This window comes from Carcharodon carcharias, chromosome 6, assembly GCF_017639515.1.
Source record: "Carcharodon carcharias isolate sCarCar2 chromosome 6, sCarCar2.pri, whole genome shotgun sequence".
Lineage (NCBI taxonomy): Eukaryota > Metazoa > Chordata > Chondrichthyes > Lamniformes > Lamnidae > Carcharodon > Carcharodon carcharias.
Window position 1 is genome coordinate 82,872,032 of NC_054472.1, and position 15,664 is coordinate 82,887,695.

A 15,664-nucleotide genomic window follows, 5' to 3' on the forward strand; every position below is an offset into this window, starting at 1 on the left:
ATTTCTTCAACTTGCAATTCATCTAATCTGTGTTTTAACAAAGGTATTAACACCTTTAAAATTTAGATGTTTAACAGAATTTTTAATGAACACATTAAGAATTAATATGCTAATATCACATAGATAAAAGCAAAATACTGCGGATGCTGGAAATCTGAAACAAAAACAAAAATTGCTGGAAAAACTCAGCAGGTCTGACAGCATCTGTGGAGAGGAAGACAGAATTAACATTTCAAGTCCGTACGACTCTTCATAAGAACTAAAGAGAAATAGAAATGTGGTGAAATATAAGCTGTTTAAGGGGGGTGGGACAGCTGGAGCTGGATTTATTTCCATCCATTGTTTTATCTCCACCTTTTAGCCTATTTCGATCCCTTCCACCCCACCCCCACAAGGGCCATCTGTCACTTGCTCATCCAGCTTTCTACCCTTAATATCACCATTAGCACATCCTTTAGCTAATATCACCATCATCAACACCCCTTTGATCTTTTGTTTATGACATCTTTGGCAATCTCTCCTTTGCCTCCACCTATCACTGGCCCTCTATCCAGTTCCACCTGACCCACCCCCCTTAAACAGCTTATATTTCACCACATTTCTATTTCTCTTTAGTTCTGATGAAGAGTCATATGGACTTGAAACATTAATTCTGCCTTCCTCTCCACAGATACTGTCAGACCTGCTGAGTTTTTCCAGCAATTTTTGTTTTTGTTATTAATATCAGATTGTATAATTAGATTTGTGTAAATTTTAAATTATGCACAACAGATTAATTACAATGTACACAAATTCCCATGAGGTCTGTGTCTATCTATATGTAAATTCAATATGTCAATACATAGAATCAAGTTTTATAGAAACAGAATTGTTGATGGCTGTAATATTGAATGATCTTTTTGATTTAGACAAATATGAGGTAATTTTGCAAGTCTACCTTGTTATTGGTGAGTTATGGAAATTTAGATGTTCACCATCCACAATAATTTTTATTTTTGTCACCTTCCTCATAACCCAGGAAGCAGAAATGGGTTTCTGTTTGATGCTGTTGATGGGGAAGGGGCAGCCAATGCAGCCCTGGTAAGGTAAGAGGATTGAAATCCTCGTCGGTGTGGTAAAGTGGTAGCCCTTTTCTCCACTTGGTTTCCAATTGCTTGCACTTGGATGGGATGGTGACAGGAAATCACCCCAGAAGTATACTTTCATTGGAATGAGTCATGCTGTGGAATTGCTTGGTGTATTCTGGGTGTTATGTGCTTAAACTTAGTTTTGTAGTTTACATAGTACATAATCTCTGAATAAACAAAGCAGAGCCTCTGGCTGATCCCCTATCTCAATGCCGTACTCCTGTGCTCTCCCCAGATCCCTTGATGCCGTTAGAGCCCAGAAGTATATTCTTAAGTATATTCAGTAACTTGGCCTCCACAGCCTTCTGTGGTAGAGAATTCTATATGTTCACCACCCTCTTGAGTGAAGAAGTTTCTCCTCCTCTCGGTCCTAAATGGTCAGTCCTGTATCCTGAGTCCGTGACCCCTTGTTCTAGATCCTACAGCCAGAGGAAATATCATCCCTGCATCCAGTCTGTCTATCCCTGTCAGAATTTTATGATCTCGTCTCATTCTTCAGAACTCCAGTGAATGTAGGCCTATATGGCCCAATCTCTCCTCATACAACAATCCTGCCATCCCAGGAATCAGTCTTGTGAACCTTCATTGCTCTCCCTCTATGCAAGGATAGCCTTTCTTGGGTAAGGACACCAAAACTGCACACAATACTTCAGGTGTGGATTTCACCAAGGCCCTGTATAGCTGCAGTAAGACATCCTTGCTCTGTACTCAAGTCCTTTCGCAATGAAGGCCAACATACCATTTGCGTTCTTAACTCTTTGCTGTACCTGCATGCTTGCTTTCAGTGATTGTTATACAAGGACACCCAGGTCCTTTTGTACATCAATATTTCCCAAACTATCACCATTTAAATGATACTCTGCCATTCTGTTTTTCCTACCCAAGAGGATAACTTCACACTTAACCACGTTATACACGTTGTACTGCATCTGTTATATATTTGCCCACTCACTCAACTTGTCTAAATCGCCTTGAAGCCTCTTAACATCCTTCTTTATCATTCACATTCCCACCAAGTTTCGTGTTCTCAGCAAACTTGGAAATATTACATTTGTCTCCCTCATCCAAGTCATTGATATATATTGTGAATAGTTGGGGTCTACCATAGCCTGCCACTCTGGGAAAGACCCTTTCACTCCTACTCTCTGTTTCCTGTCTGCTAACCTATTCTCAATCCATGCCAATATTACCCTAATCCCATGTGCTTTAAGATTACATGCTAACCTCTTATGTGGGACTTTATCAAAAGCTCTCTGAAAATCCAAATACACCACATCCGCTGGTTCTCCCTTATCTATTCTGCTAGTTACGTCCTCAAAGAACTCCAATAGGTTTGTCAAACATGATTTCCCTTTCCTAAATTTTTGCGTTTAGCATTTCAAGCAAAGCTGGGAAGTCAAACTATTGGAATTGTGGATACAAAGTCAATTTCATTCTTTAACCTTTTTCTCAAGTTCTGATATGATTTGAAGTGATAATTCTTATTGTTCACAGTGGTCGTATTTTATTCAGTATAAATAAGACTTAACACATGCTAATCTTTGAACAGTAGTATCAAAGTGCAGCAGCATTAGCGTTGTTGGGTAGACGTGCCATCTTCACGTAACTGCTCCCAAGCTGTACACCAGGTACTGTCACATCAGTCAATGCCACATGTAATACTGCTATAAACTTTATGCTTGGGGAATCTCCTCATGTTCTCTCTTTACACAGCAAAGCATATGGAGACTGATTTAACCCCAAGCATTACCTCGCTATTATTTGAACAATCTAAATACATAAGATTTCATTTGCCCACCCAAGCCAGGTCAAACTCTCAAGATCTCTGGCTTCCCATACTCAGACTCCTATCAGCTCAAACATTCCAAAGCCTCAGGTCTACACGCAATTGCTTTCTCTGCCCTCTATCTGGGCCCTGGAATACTGCTTGGTTCTCATGCAGCAGTGAAGGCCCATACAACAATTCTCCATCAAGTCACCGCCCAGCCTCTTTTACTAGAGCGTATTATAAGCAGGATTAAAATAGTATAAGATTAAGTACAAAATTAAATTAAAGAAGTGTCCAGCCAGTCATTGTATTGAAGTTAGCTCTTGATAATTTGCAAGAAAACCCAGTGTAGGAATTTCTCAGAATCCTTACAAAACTTTGTTCCACCAACTTGTTAGCATTTGGTACTTTCAGAAAAAGTTGTTTTGTTAGCACATTCCAGCTTATTCTAGTAATTGAGATAAATTATATATATATAGTTTCTTAATGGTTCATGATAATGTGCCAGTATCTGAGACAAATGGAAAGGTAACTTAAAAATGTGAGCAAATATGTAGGTTGTGACTACTATAAGTTAAGCATGTGACAGAGACAAAGCTTGTGAAACAGAGAACAATTAGACTCTTACCAGGATTAAAATCAGAACAAAACTCAGGTTAACTAGTCATTCTTTTCATTTGCTATTTGCAGGATCTTGAATGTAAATTGGCTTCTGTATTCATGTACATAAGAAATTAATTGATTGTCAAATACAACCTGAGGGTGTATTAAGACTCTATCTAAATGCAAGTTCTTCTTTACAGACTGCAATGGCATACCTTCTTTCTTTGTATACCATTTTAACTATGAAACACTGGGATTAATTTTCAGATATGGTGTACATTGGGTGTAAAACAGGCAGAGCAAAGGCCAGCCTGTTGACGTGAATCATAGTTGGTTCCCATTTAATGGACAATGCTCAATGAACTGAAAATCCAATGGCTTTTTCTTGAAGCTAATCTGGAAGTCGTCACTTAAAGAGGGGAGGATAAAATCCCAATAGTGGGAAGCAAAATTGGCTGTGGGCTGAGATTTTTCTGGTTGTTGGCTGTCCCTCAATTCCAGGATGACGTCTACTCAGCCACAGGTCTTGATGTGACTGAACAGGACAATTTCCAAGCGGCGTATCTTTGGGCACATGGGACAGGATGTCCCACGATGTATCCCCATGAGGGATCCCAAGTGCAGGATTTGCTTCCTTTTCTTCCCTTCTCTGCCACTGCTTTGCCTTATTAAGACATTGTGACTCAAAGCATGATGCAGCTTGATGGATAAGTTGTTGCCCTTCTTAATAACTGAAAGAAAGTTCTTCCCAGTCATTAATGTCAATGCTGCCATGCTTCAACGAGAGCTTCAGAGTGTCTTTGAAGTGTTTTCTTGGTCCTCACTGGAACGTTGGCCATTGAGAATTGATGGATAGTTTGTGGCCAATAGGACACAGTGTTAGGTCTAGTGAGGTTTGCAGGACTGTTGCCTGAATAATTGTGGAGCTGGCTTCAAGAAGGACAGTAGTATTTGTTCAACAGTTCTCTCATTGAACCCAAAGGATGCAGTGGAGGCACCGCTGATGGAATTTTTCTGGTGCTCTTATGTGTCGCTGATAGAATTCTAGAACTAGGAATCACTGTTTAAAAATAAGGATTAGCCCACTTAGGACAGAGATGAAGAGAAATTTCTTCTCTCTGAGGTTGGTGAGTCTTTGGAACTCTTCCTCAAAAGGCTGTGAAAGCAAAATGAACATTTTTAGGACAGAGCTAGATAGATAGATAGATTCTTGATAGGCAAGGGGTTGAAAGGTTATCAGGGGTAGGAGGAATGTGGAGTTGAGGTTGCACTCAGATCAGCCATGATCTTATTGAATGAAAGATCATGCTCGAGGGGCTAAGTAGCCTACCCCTCCTCCTAATTCGTATGTTTATATGATACGCTGTCCATGTCTCACAGCAGTACAGGAGTATGATGACGACAGCTGCTCTGTACACTAGGACTTTCATTACCTGTGAAGGTCTTTGTTGTCAAACGGTGATTGCTGTAGTTTGTAGAAGGCCGAGCTGGTGCAGCTTTTCACTGGTGACCTTTTGAAAGAGGTGGCTGCCAAGTTATGGGAAGTGCTCAACATATTCCAGAGTTCAGAGTGAATGTTGCCAAGAGAAAACTCATATCAATCCACACCTAGTCAGCCAAATATTCCTTCAACATATATGGCAGGGGGAATATTTGGCTGATTAGGTGTGGATTGATATGAGTTTTCTCTTGTCAACATTCAAGGACAGACCAAGTTTCTTGTAGGCGGATTTAAAGTAATCCAGAGTGGCTTGCAAATCTGGTGCAGAGTGGGCAGCAATGCTACAGTAATCATACATCACCAACAGTTTGTAGGTGGTCAGTTCAGTTTTGGCACAGAGGCAGCTGAGGTTAAAAGGTTTTCCATCTAGGCAATATTTAATACTGATACCCAAGGGAAACTGATCTTCGGTGAGGTGAATAACCACTGGCAGGCAGATTGTTAATAGTGTGGGGACTATCACACAACCTTGCTTGGCAATGGTCTGGATTTTGAAGGCGCCTGTTTCATCTCCCACACAAGACAGTTGCAATCATATAATCATGAAGCAGTTGCAAGATTGTGACCAAGTTTCCAGGCAATCCAAATCTTTAGAGCACAATCCACAGAGCCTCACGTTTACTGAGTCAAATGCTTTGGTCAAGTTGATGAACTCAATGAAGCGTTCCTTGTGGTGTTCTCAACATTTTCTTTGGATCTGTCTGGCAACAGAGGTTTCTCTGGAAGGCTGATGCCACACTGTCTCTGGGAGGATTTTCTAAGCCATAGGAAGTAGGCTATTCAGGAGAATGCATGTCAGGATTTTCCCTGCTATGGACAAGAGGGAAATACCTTGATAGTTTTCATAGCATGATAATATCCCTTCTTGAAGTTTTAATTGTTGCATTCCTGAAGTTGGTCAGGGGAGGAGGAATTTTTTTCCTTCCAAATTTGTAAGTTGAGTGCATGGAATCTTGATGTGAGCAAGTCTGTGATGTTTGAAGACCTCTGCTTGTATACCATTGGTGCCAAAGTCTTTGTTATATATGAACATACATACGAATTAGGAGCAGGAGTAGGCCACTCGGCCTCTTGAGCCTTCTCCACCATTCAATAAGGTCATAGCTGATTTGAATGTAACCTCAACCTCAGGTTCCTGCCTACCCCCGATAACCTTTCACCCCCCTTGTTAATCAAAAATCTATCTAGCTCTGCTTTAAAAATGTTCAAAGAATCATCTTCCACCACCTTTTGAGAAAGAGAGTTCGAAAGACTTACTATCCTTAGAGAAAAAAATTCACCCCATCTGTCTTAAATGAGTGACCCCTTATTTTTAAACAGTGACTCCTAGTTCTAGATTCTCCCACAAGAGGAAACATCCTCTCCACATTCACCCTGTCAAGACCCATCAGGATCTTAAAGGTTTCAATCAAGTCACCTCTTACTCTTCTAAATTCCAGTGGATACAAACCTAAACCTGCCCAGCCTTACCTAATAAGACAACCTGCCCATTCCTGTATTCGTCTTGTAAACCTTCTCTGAACTGCTTCCAACGCATTTACATCTTTCTTTAAATAAGGAGACCAATACTGTACGCAGTACTCCAGATGTGATCTCACCAATGCCCTGTACAACTGAAGCATAACCTCTCTACTTTTTTAATCAACTCCCCTCACAATAAATGATAACATTCTATTAGCTTTCCTATTTACCTGCTGTACCTCTTGTGATTCATGCACTAGGATGCCCAGATCCCTCTGCATCTCAGAGCTCTGCAATCTCTCACCATTAGATAATAAGTTACCTTTTTATTCTAAACAAAAACAGAATTACCTGGAAAAACTCAGCAGGTCTGGCAGCATCGGCGGAGAAGAATAAAGTTGACGTTTTGAGTCCTCATGACCCTTCAACAGAACTGAGTGAAGCTTAGGAAAGGGGTGAAATATAAGCTGGTTTAAGGTGGGGGCTGGGGTGGTGGTGTGGTTGTAGGGACAAGCAAGCAGTGATAGGAGCAGATAATCAAAAGATGTCACAGACAAAAGAACAAAGAACCTTTTTATTCTTCCTCCCAAAAATGAATGATTTCACATTTGTCCACATTATACTCTATTTGCCAGATCTTTGCCCACTCACTTAACCTATTTATGTCACTTTGTAGCCTCACAATTTACCTTCCTACCTATCTTTGTTGTTAGCAAATTTAGTCACTATTCCTTTGATCCCTTCATCCAAGTAATTTATATAAATTGTAAAAAGTTGAGGCCCCAGCACTGATCCCTGTGGTACAACAGTCGTCATATCCTGCCAACCAGAAAGACCCATTTATGCCAATTCTCTGCTTCCTGTTAGCTAACCAATCTTCTATCCATGCCAATATGTTACACGCTACACCATGAGCTTTTATTTTCTGCAATAACCTTTGATGTGGCACCTTATCAAATGCCTTCTGAAAACCTAAGTATAGTACATCCACCAGTTTGCTTTTATCCACAACACATGTGAATCCTTCAAAGAACTGCAATAAATTGGTTGAACATGATTTCCCTTTTACAAAACTGTGTTGACTCTGCCTGATTGCCTTGAATTTCTCTTAAGTGCCCTGCTATAACATCTTTAATAATAGCTTCTAACACTTTCTCTATGACAGCTGTTAGGCCAACTGGCCTATAGTTTCCTGCTTTCTGTCTCCCCCTCTTTTTGAATAAAGGAGTTATATCTGCTATTTTCCAATCTAATGGAACGCTCCCTGAATCTAGGGAATTCTGGAAAATTAAAACCAGTGCATCTACTATCTCAGGAGCCATTTCTTTCAAGACCTTAGGTTGAAGTCCATCTGGACCTGGGAATTTGTCAGCCTGCAGCCCCAACAATTTGCTCAATACCACCACCTGGTGATTATAATTTTCCCAAATTCCTCCCTCTCTTCCATGTCCTGATTTACAGCTATTTCTGGGATGTTACTTGTGTCCTCTATAGTGAGGGCCAAAGCAAAATACCTGTTTAGCTCATCTGCCATCTCTACTTTCCATTATCAATTCCCCAGACACTCTCCCTATAGGACCTATGCTCACTTTGTTGACTCTTATTTAAATATCTGTAGAAACTCTTAGTATCCATCTTTATATTACGAGCTAGCTTTCTCTCACACTCTAATTTTTCCCTTCTTATTAATCCTTTTGTCATTCTTTGCTGTTCTTTATATTCTTTCCAATCTTCTGACCTACCACCCATCTTTGCGTAATTATATGTTTTTTCTTTAAGTTTGATATTGTCTTTAACTTTTTTAGTTGATCACGGATGGTGAGCCCTTACCTTGGACTTTTTCTTTCTCATTCAAATGTGTATATTCTGTGTATTCTGAAATATCCTTGTAAGTGTCTGCCACTGAACTTCTATTGACATATCACTTAACCTCATTTGTCAGTTCACCTCAGCTAGCTCTGCTTTTTATGTTTAAAATATTAGTCTTGGACACACTCGTTTCTCCCTCAAAATGAATACAAAATTCAATCATATGATCACTGCTACCCAGGGGTGCCTTCACTAGGAGGTTATCAATTAATCCTATCTCGTTGCTCAAAACCAGGTCTAGTATAACCTGCTCTCTGGTTGGCTCCAGAATGTGCTGCTCTAAGAAACTTTCCCAAAAATATTATGAACTTGTCATCTATGCTACCTTTGCCCATTTGATTTTTCCAGTCTATGTAGATTAAAATCCCCCATGATTATTGCTGTACCTTTCTGGCAAGCCCCCATTATCTCTTCTACTCTGTCCTACTGTGTAGTTACAATTAGGAGGCCTGTACACCACTCCCAAAAGTGACTTCTTGCCTTTAAAATTCCTCATCTCAACCCAAACTGCTTCTACATCTTGGGTTTCCTGAACTTAGGTCATCCCTCTCTAATGTGCTAATACCATCATTAATTAATAGAGCCACCCCTCCAGCTTTCTTAACTTCTTGTCCCTCCTAAATGTCACTAACTCTTCAATAGTTAGGTCCCACTCTATGTCATCCTATAGCCATGTCTCTAATGGTTATAAAATGGTACTTATTTATTTCCATTTGCACCGTCAGTTCATCTGTTTTGTTTCGAATGCTACATGCATTTGGATACGGAGCCTTTAGTTTTGCCCTTTTATTATTTTTGCAGGGTCTAGCCTTATCTGCTACTTTATTCTTAGAATTGCACTCTGTCCCTTCCTGTCACAGTCTGTTTATCATTTCTCATATTAATACCTGTCTCTCTTGCCTTGTCTCTACTCTTTTGGCTTACTACATTTTCCCAAATTTGATCCCTTGCCCCTACTATTCAGTTTAAAAAAAACCTCTACTTCCCTAGTTAGGCGACTCACTGACACCAGCCCCAGCGCGATTCAGGTGTAGACCGTCCCAACAGTATAAATCCCACTTTCCCTAACACCGGTGCCAGTGCCCCACAAACTGGAACCCATTTCTCCCATGCATTCATTTCTCTAATCTTGTCCTATGCCAATTTATGCGTGACTCAGGTAATAATCCAGAAATTATCACCTTTGAGATTCTGCTTCTTAATTTGGTGCCTAGCTTGTCATACTGACTACGCAGAGCCGCCTTCCTCATGCTGCCTATGTCGTTGGCACCTACATGGACCCCGAACACTGGATCCTCCTCCTCCCAGTGTCAATCCTCCTTACCATACTGTCCCCTACTACCACTACATTCCTTTTTGATCTCCCCACTTGGATGGGTTCCTGTACCATGGTGCCATGGTCAGTTTGCTCATCCATCCTGCAGCCCCCACTCTCGTCCAAACAAGCTGAGAGAACCTCAAAGCTGTTGGACAATTGCAGAGGCTCACACTCCTGCCCTTTGGGTCCCCTTACCTGCCTCACTCACAATCACACTCTCCTGTCCCAGGCCACTGCCCAAATCAGAAGACCCTATCCTAAGTGGTGTGACTGCTACCTGGATGCTTTATACCAGGAAACTTTCGCCTTGCCTGATGTGTCACAGAATCCGCAGTTCAGCCTCCAGGTCAATGACTCTGAGCTGAAGTTCCTCAAGCTGTTAACACGTAGTGCAGACATGTTTGCCCTGTATCACAATGTTATCCAGGAGCTCCCACATGATGCAGTCTTGACACACCACCTGTTCTGCCATACTCAACGTGTTTTAAATAATTACTTAATTATGTTAGTCACTTATGTAATGTTGCTTTCTTATATATTTTGTTAGCTTTACCACCAAATTATGTACTATTTTAAACCTTAGGGATATAATAGAACTTACCAACTTATCAGATATTCACCCATCAGCTTGCTTCTTTCCCTGTAGTAGACCAAGAACCAATTTCTATGGGGTGAGAAAGATAGAAAGAGGAAACGCACAACTCCTTGGCCAGGATTTTGCACTCGGGCGGGTTTGGCGGGAGTGGTCGGAAAGCCATTTGGAAAGTGATTGGAGCCGGACCATGATTTCACACTGGTGGGCCAATTAAGACCCAGCGTGGAATGTGCGCTGCAGTGCTCAGCGCTGCCTGTTTTGGGTGGGTGGGGGGAGTTGGGAGGAGGAGGGCAAGTGGGGAACTTCGTGCAGGAAAAGCTCCGAGGCACAGAGCTGCCTCGGAGCTGAAGATGTAAAAAATCAAAAATAAATATTTTAAAAATGTTACAAGACATGTCCCTGCTCACATGACAGTGTCACATGAGGGGACATGTTATTAATTAAAAGTAAGAACTTTTATTTTTAATTGCTATTGGAAATTTCATCCAACCTGTGGACAAGGTTTCCTAAAAAATGCAAAGTCTGCTTGGCCTTTTCGCCTGCCCGCCAACAGTAAATGTTGGACGGGCAGCAAAAAATTACATTTAATTGGTACTTTAATGGCCCGACCCGAACAAGAATAAGATGATGTGCGATGACGTCAGGTGAGCGTCCCAATGTCATTGCGCGCTCGTGCGATATTTCGGTCGACGGGCGCATTGCCAACTCCTGTGCACACCTGCCGACCAAAATATCGCGCAAGCATGCAATGACATTGGGACACTCACCGACATCATCGCATGTTATTTTATGCTTGTTCGGATCGGGCACATGCCCGTCCAACGAGGTAAAACTTCTGGCCCTTGTCCCAACTTTCCTCTCACCAAACTCCAAGTCTTCACACAGTCAGCTGCACTAAAGAACCCTGAATTTATAGTAAACTGAACTGGGGCTGCAATAACCAGATTCAACTAGTTAGCTAATTAACTACTTTGCTCCTGCAGCTGAGAATGAGTTTACCCTGTCTAAACTGCAAGAAAGAAAGAATTTAGCCTGCTTACATAGCACTTCCCAGTTACTGCTAATTACAGACTTGATTAGATTTTCAGAGCAAAATTTAAGAACAAAATTAACACTTAAAACTCCCCTCTCATCAAACTTCAAGCCTTCGCTCAGTCAGCTGCACTCTGTTTTTCATACAGACCATCATGACATACAAATGTTTTTTGAAGCCACCAGGGCCATCTATAGACCAAGGTCAAATGGACAAAATTGCCTTTGCTCACAGGCTGGTGTTTCTCTTCTTAGCATTGACAATGCCATCCATCATTGCTGGAAAGAACATTTTGAACAACTCCTCGACTGTGAATCCACAGTGGCAGCTGAAACTCTCCAGGCTATCCGCTAGGACCCTGTGGTGGAATCCATGGGTCAGCTTCCATTGATGGGAAAACTGCAACAAGCACAATTTTTGTGATACAAATAGAAGCAGGAAAGTACCTTCTGGCCTAACAGAAATCAGTGCTGCAGGTATCTCTTTATTTGCCCCAGGAGAGGTCTGTGATGGTCCTTTTAAGAACTGCTGGTTTTGCTACTCAAAATTCAGTCCACATGGGCAAAGCTCGGACTCTAGCCCACTTGAAAATGAGTCAAAGGATCTCAGATTCCATCTGCCTATTGTCCCTCCAGAGAGTGACCTGCAGCCACAGTTATGACCAGGCAGATGGAGAATGCCTCAAAGCCTGCTTGGTGCACTGGATCTCCATGAGACTGTGTCTCCAGGCAGCTGAACTGATCCTTGCACCTCGCTGGTGGGTTGTGGGGGGGTAGGGAGTTGGAGGGATGGGATGTTGAGGGGGGTGTGATGGTAGGGGGATAGCAGGGGGGCCTTAATAGGCCATTAATTTACCTCAGTTGTGGATGGGTGGCCCTACTGACCCCTATCCTGTCTTTGGGAAAATGGCCAGGAGGCAGGATGGCACTAATTTTCATGCCCACCCTCCTCTGTACTCACCCTCATTTGAGAATTAAAGTCCTGCCCTAGGGTCTTGAATATGCCAGTAAGGGGCTAATGTCTTTTAACAGATCTCAGACCACAATGTTCAGGATTACCTGGTCTACAGGCTTCCAAATCAATAGTTCTCGTGGAGCTACCCCTAAAAAGGTAAATTTATGAAATAATACTTAAATATGGAGTGATTTGAAAATGCAGGCCACTGCTGAATACCCCTTGCCCTCCATTCAGTTGTCTCCTCCCCTGCGAACTCATTTTAGATCCTCAACCAGTCTCCCAGCTTCCTAATCGGCTGGTGTGGCATAACCCACAAACCTGGACCGCCCCTCTTCCCATCGCCCCTCAACTGACCCAGCCTCATGACTGAGCTGACTCTGGGGTAACAACTTTAACCTGCAACTCATCAGTACCTTACTAATGAGACAAGTTTGCCCTGGTCTTCCTAGTGGCCTTATTCCTTGTCTGCTGTGAGCTATGCAATAGATTTTACCTTAATTTGGAAGTCGTACTATTTCCAGGCCACAGTCTCTTTATCCAGTTTCTTTAAATCCAGGCCTGAATCCAGCAACTGGGATGAACGCCTGCTCTGTATCTTTCAGAGGTTGACTGTGTCAGTGTTTGCAATTTTTCATCCTCTTCCTTATCGATAATAACCAAAGGAGTTTTTGGGGGCGTGCACAAGGAAATTTCAGTTCTAGTCATTTATACTGTGACTCCAGAGTCTGTTATTGCCTTAGCAAAATCCTGTAAGCATTTCCTGCCATTGTCAAAATAGCAAATCAACAGTCAAGGCATAGCAAGTCCTTTGCATCAGATGCATAGCTTTGTATTATGAACTTTCCTCAACACCTGCCAAGTTAAATTTACAGCTTATTTTATCAGAAGAAATCTGTATTTCCGGACTTCAGATGGCATAAACACAGTCTTTTGAGACATCTTGCAATGGTGCTCTGGGGCAAATCTGCTCACTATAAGCTATAGCACATCTGCAATCTTTGAGTCAGCAACTTTTTCATGGCTACTCCCAATCTCAACCCAACTACCAACAAGTTCGTAGGTGAATGTTCAGGAACACATTTTGTGGAAAAATGAAAGAGGATCTTTGAAAAATTGCTTTGATTAAGAAGACCAGCAACAGTAATCATCAGCTAAACCTTCAATGATATTTTGTGTTCTGAGAGTTCCTAAGCAGGTATCCCTGCATGGAGCCGTCCCAGATTTGCATTAAGTGCATTAGCGGGCGGGTAAAACTATGTTTTACCAGCTGACTGCAATGGCACCTTCTCACACCCTAAATTTAATTATGCATTCCCAGCAAGCACGCTGTTTCATGGTGTGCAGGCTTTCATTACCCCCATGCCATTACCTCGCTACTACATCATGCAGGGGTGCCACATTTAAAGTGCAGCTGCGTCCACACCCCTGTGTTTCCAGCGCAGGACTGCTACATGGAAGACAGGAAAGCCCTGAAACCCCCCCACTTTAGTGACGCCTTTTGAATGCCGTGGAGGCTTGCTATGGTGTTCTCTACTCTGGCTCTGGCTGCAGGATGGGCAGCTGCATCACCAATCCAGCAGGGAAGGCGGTGGCAGCGGTGATGAGTGCCAATGCCCTGCAAGAGAGGACAGCCACCCAGTGCTGCCACAGGATAAATGGTCTCATCTGTTCCACCAGGGTCAGTCACTCTTCCTATCACTCTCAATTCTCTCACTCTTAAATCCATCACACATCCACAGGGATCTCATTCCTCAAGGGACAATGTCACTAACTCTCACACACCCTCATATCTCCATCAGGCTCATACCCTCTCGAGCTCACGTCCTCATCCTGTCCATAGCTCCACTCACCACAAAAACATTCCACGCAGTGCCATGTGTCCTGCACACACTGTCTCCATCTGTTTTCATGAGAAGCCTGCTCACTTCAGCAGGAATAGATCCAAGACAGGGGATGGAATGGCACGTGTTAGGCCCCTCACTCACTTTGAGGAGTGTGCCATCGTGCTGGCTGGTAAGGACATGAACCATTCCTGTGGTGACAGTGAGGTCAGCGGTGAACACCCTCATGAGGATTCTGCACCACATCACTTTATTATTGTGCTCTCAATGCAATAAGAGTGCTCTCTCTTCTGCTTTTGACTGTGCTACCATGCACTACTTGTCTTTGGTTCATAGGGTCACCCTCAACCAGCCAGTCCCTCAGCGCCATCCAGGTCCTCATCTCCAGCCAAATGGACACCTCCTGCATTGAAGAGCTGGAAATAAACAGCCTGGAAGACCCGGCACAGTGCTTACGCACACCCTGCACCAGCACAGAGATGCACACCTCAATGGGACCTAGATCTAGAGCAGGCTTGAGCTCACAATCTGGTGTTCACTGCACAGATACTTGCCCGCAGCAGGTGGAGGCAGCTTCAACAAAACTCCCCAGCACTCTAAGGACTGGTGGGGAAGAGGCATCCGGAAGGTCTGAGTCAGATGAAGAGCCTTCCAACTCATCCTGGAGAGTCAGCAGGAGATGTGGGAACACCACACACAGCTGTTGAAAGCCCTCAATAGAGTGGCACATGAGTCGGAGGAGTGTGTCCACCTGCTCCCTGAAGTAATGCCCACATGTGCATGTATGGAAATCTCCTCCGTGTGGAGGATGGCAGATGCCATGGAGACCCTGGTCCAGCAGAACGCGGAGAAGTGTGCATCCCTGCACTCCACTGCTATAGCCATCGTTGAGATCCTGCAGTGGCAATGCAAGAGCGAAACGGGGCAGCTCAACATCCCTCTAGATGCTTCTTCCACTCAAGGAGTCAGGCCAGGGCACCTGGGCACCCAAAGGGAAGAGGAGCGGCAGCTGGACACCCCTGGGTCACTCACTCAGGAATCCCAAAGGCGGTCCTCTCCCTCCGAGACCCCTTTGCCTGTGCGACCCTCAGCCTTGTCCTTTGTCCCCGTAGAGGGAGCAGCTGGCCAACAATTGATTGTGGAGGGAGAAGTATGTGTGTGGCAGGGCCTTTTGGATCCTCGTGCAAGCACTCTCCCACGCAGGCAGATCCTTCACATCATACACACCTCAATGTCCTAAGCATTTTTGCTGCCTGCTGGGGTTCACTTTTGGCTGTCCAACTGAGCTGACCTGCATCTCCCCCCACCCAATGTTCACATTCTCACATGCAGCACCTGATCTCGCGAACCATGACTCTTGTTTCACTTTCAATTTGGACAGAATGGTCTTGATTCAGTTTTCGTAAGCTCCCCCATCTTTTCCTCTCTCTCAATCGCCCACTTACCTTCCCCCATCACTGTTGATCCCCCCAGCATCACCTTCCACCTCCTCTCTGTGACCTACTAGCCACAACCCTTTTCCTTCGGGGATGACCAGGTAAACGTGCACATTCCCTTCCTTCCCGAAAATCCCACCCCCATCCACATTCGC

General features: G+C 43.3%; 1 long non-coding RNA gene across 1 annotated transcript in view; it reads left to right on the forward strand.

Moving 5' to 3' along the window:
• LOC121279368 overlaps window positions 1–15,664 on the forward strand; it is a 93,947-nt gene that overhangs the window by 20,640 nt on the left and 57,643 nt on the right. The window lies entirely within an intron of this gene.